Source organism: Euphorbia lathyris, chromosome 10, assembly GCF_963576675.1.
Source record: "Euphorbia lathyris chromosome 10, ddEupLath1.1, whole genome shotgun sequence".
In the NCBI taxonomy this organism is placed as follows: Eukaryota; Viridiplantae; Streptophyta; class Magnoliopsida; order Malpighiales; family Euphorbiaceae; genus Euphorbia; species Euphorbia lathyris.
The window spans coordinates 1,951,920-1,956,121 of record NC_088919.1 but is presented as its reverse complement, the minus strand read 5'-3'; the positions used below and the strand labels follow the sequence as shown (position 1 = coordinate 1,956,121).

The window sequence follows — 4,202 nt, the reverse complement described above, 5'->3', positions numbered from 1 at the left end:
TATTTATAGTGTGGCCTTGTTTACCACAAAAGTCACCATGAGTTACCCTTTTTGAATGACTCTGTTTTTTGTCAGCACCATTGTGCTGAGCATGCCAACATACCTTAGTGGTATGCCCTTTCTTTCCGCAGAAGTCAAATTGGACAATCCGCTTGTTATACCAACACACATCTCTTGTGTGTCCCCTTTTTCCACAACAGTCACATTAAGTGAACTGTCTATGCTGACTAGTACCTGAGTACTCAGCATGGGATTTATTTTTGTTTGAGCCTTTAGTTTGGCTCTGAAGATTTGTCACATCCTTTCTTAGTTTCTTTGAATCTGATTGGACCTCCGAGACAAACTTATGCATAATTTCCATGTTGCTATGCAAAGTTGAGTTGTCTTGGAGAAGATATCGGAGGTCACTAAGTTTGACCTCTTCAATCTCGTCACACCGCCTGCTGAGTGCCTTTATTTTCTTGTTACACTTTTTAGTTAGTGTATATAAATCACTCAGGGCGTTAATCATTTCTTTTCTAAGCGAATGTAAGGATGTTACCTCATTTGAGTATTCCTCCTGTTCAGATTCTTCAGAGAGGTCAGCATGCTCAGATTGAGTGTGGTCAGCAGCGTCATCGGCCATGAAGCATATGTTTGCCGACTCAGTGGCTTCAGCTTCTGACGATGTTGAGTCGTCGCTGTCACTCCATGTGGCCACCATTGCCTTTTTACATCCCTTCTTGTCTTTCTTTAGATTAGGGCAGCTTGACTTAATGTGCCCAGTTTGATGGCACTCAAAGCATGTGACAGATTTGGAGCTGTCCTTTTTGTATTTGTCACTGGACTCAGCTTTGTACCTGTCGCCTCTTCTGAATGGCCTCTTGCTGTTCTTTTCATTCTTTCTAAACAGCTTCTTCATCTTCCTTATGAACATGGCCATTTCCTCATCGTCCGATGAGTCAGCTTCGGTTGAGTCAGCTTTCATGACAAGTGATTTTTGCTTCTTGTCTTCTGACTTTTCTTTTGCTTCAAAATTTTTCATAGAGATCTCATTAGTCAGCAGAGATCCGATCAGCTCGTCATATTTATATGTGGTCAAGTCTTGAGCCTCCTCCACGACAGTTTTCTTAGCTTGCCAAATCTTTGGTAAGCTTCTCATGATTTTCTTCACCTGCTCTTCTTCAGTGAAGTTCTTGCCGAGCCTCTTTAGCTCATTTATGATGTTGGTGAATCTAGCGTTCATTCCAGAGATGTCCTCATTTTCGTTCATCTCGAACAGTTCATATAATCTCATATGTTGGTTCACCTTTGACTCCTTGACCTTGCTTGTACCTTCGTAGGTTACTTCGAGCTTCTTCCAAATTTCCTGTGCTGACTCGCAACATGAAATCTTATTGTATTCTGCAGCATCTAACGCACAGTGAAGCATATTGATAGCCGAAGCATTGTTTTATAATTTTTTAAGGTCATCTTCTGACCACTCAGTTTCACTCTTAACAATTTTCTCATTGTCAACAGTTTTATAAGGCACATATGGGCCTCGAACTATTGCAAGCCATGCACTCATGTTTGTGGCTTGAATGAAGTTCTTCATCCTATTCTTCCAAAACGTATAATTAGATCCAAAGAATAGGGGAGGCCGACTAATTGATAATCCCTCTGGGAGTATCTGTGTTGTTTGGTTCCCGGGAAGGAAACGAGTGTTGTTCTCAGCCATTTATCAGGATCAGCTTAAGATTGTTAAATCTTTGAGTAGTGAGCTATATGGCTCTGATACCACTTGTTGGTCCCGTGTGATTAGTTCCAAGGGGGGGGGGGTTAGAAACTAATATAACTTTTGAAAATTTGATTAAGCTGACTTAATATATTTTCTTAAGTTTATCAACTCAGCTTTGGTCAGCACGGCCGATTGTAACGTAAGATAGCTTTAGCCAGATATTGACTAAAACTATTTTACATATAAGTTGGGAATTGACACTTTTGTGGTCAGCTTCCAACTTAGCACTCTTATTTACTCAATATCAATTTAGACAATTTATATGCTGAGTAAATATAACAAGCAACACATACAGATATATATATATATATATATATATATATATATATATATATATATATATTGAGAGAGCTAGAGATTACTCAGCATGACTTATCCTGGTTCGGCCTCTCCGCCTACGTCCAGTCCCCAGAGTCCCTTCAGGCTTTTGAAATCCAATACTGAGCTCTTTAAAGGTAGAGCACAAACCGTTTACAAGGCAGTTGAATATGCAAGAGTACCGTCCTCTATTCGTCTACTCAACTCCACTAAGCGCTACAACCCAGCACTTAGATTTCTCTACCACTGAGTACCAAACCAAGTACTCAGCACAATTCTCTCAATAATACAATTGATACAGACTTGTTCTTTTTCAGACAAAGAACACTTTAGATGATTACAAAAATCACTCTAGCTTTTACCCAAGAATAGAAAGTTGGTGTAAGATCTCTTTTTGTTTTGATGTGCTTTTTACTTGTATTTTTCTCTCTTGTATTTTCTGTAATTCGGCTATGATCCAAGAGGTATACTTGTCCCTTTATAGTTGCAATCTGAAGATCAAATCATTTGAATTTGATTTGCCCGTTGAATCCAAAATGGCTCTTTTGGGGACAATGTTCTGGTCAGCTTCAGATATGCAGGCCAATCCTGTCGTCTGAATTCTACAGTCGTCAGGTTTGTCTTCTTCTAGCAGGTTTCGTCTTTTTGTGCCAGTTTGTCTTTTAGCAACGGAACAGTTGACCCATGCATCTCGAAATTGGATTTTGCGTAATTCCAAGGTTTCTATTATTGGTGCAGACAGTTGTCGGGCTTGTCTTTTAGCTAACGGATCATTCATGCTGTCCTGAAGATTACTCAGCTTGACTTTGATGTCCGTTGTCTTTGATTGTTGCCAATTCAGATACTGAGTTCTCTTTTACTCAGCTTCTATGGTCAGCTTCGTTCTGCAAGACATAGTTCTGACGAAGACTCTTCTATTTTTGATACTGAGTTTCGTTCCACTCAGCTTCTTGATCTTTAAGCTCCTGTTCTAAAGATGACTTATCTTCTGTCATGCTGAGTTCCACTCTACTCAGCTTGTGCTGTGATCTTATGATGACTTCGTCCTGTCTTACTTTTTATTTCTATTTGTATTTATTTTTATACTCAACATTGTACAAACATATTAGTATAATTAAATCAAAGCACTTAAATTTAATTGTCCCTTAATCATGGATTAACTTAAATGATTTTGTCAAATCAAAATCATGTGGAAAGGTGTTTCAACAGGGAGGTGGCAGCAAAAGCAGTGGCGAGAAGAGAAGAGTTATGATGACTTTGCTTAATACTAAGTTCTCGATTTATCAGCTGCTCATGTAGTTCATCAAAAGAAATAGGATTGTCTCTTGCATTAACAGACTCAATTACAGAGTTGTAATTAGTGTCAAGACCATGGAGAACGCGATCAATGAGATCCTTATGTTCAATAGTCTTGCTCCAGGAAGCAAGCTAGTCTGCACAAGCTTTAATAGTCTGCATATATTCCGTGATGGTGTTGTTGCCTTTTGAGATTCGGTGAAATTGGTCTTTCAATTGTTTGATGGGGCCCCTGCTGGGTTTGGCGTATGTATTTGCAAGGATATCCCAGATATCTTTGGTAGTTTTGGCATTAGAAATTAATGGAATAAGAGATTGGGAAAGAGAACCAACCAAGGCACCAAATAGAAGTTTGTCTTGTCGATTCCAGAATTTGAGGGCTGGATTTGATTTCCCAACCCCATCGATAGCAATAGTAGCAGGAGGAGAGGGAAGACTGCTGTAGGTGCCACGGCCTCGCCCGGGCAGACCGGGGGGTGGACACCGTCGACGACAGATGCTGTGATTGGTGCCAAAAGCAACCAATCGCGGAATCAAGCTGCTCGGCAGGGCTGGAGCTCGGAGTATGGAAGAGTCGCCACCCACGAATGGGAAAATGAACACCGATCCCTTGCGGGAGACCGGTGAGGGTTCGTGAAACTTAGGTACGAGTCGAGAAGGCTAGCTCCTTTCCGGAGAAAGGCTGCTAGGCACCCCGACATCGCCCGATTATGAACCACCGGCCTCCTACTTAGCGTGTTAGGCGATAACGGACTAATCGTATATTTATTTAAGTTTAAAATTCATTTGAAACCTTTTCTTTCTCGCTTTGAAAACCATTTTGAGCATG

At 40.5% G+C, this 4,202-nt stretch overlaps 1 non-coding gene across 1 annotated transcript; it reads right to left on the bottom strand.

Moving 5' to 3' along the window:
• Positions 1–3,350: 3,350 nt before the first annotated feature.
• Positions 3,351–3,487, bottom strand: LOC136210206 (small nucleolar RNA Z247). Its single transcript, XR_010677916.1, has one exon. It is a non-coding gene; the product is annotated as a small nucleolar RNA Z247 (small nucleolar RNA).
• Positions 3,488–4,202: the final 715 nt, after the last annotated feature.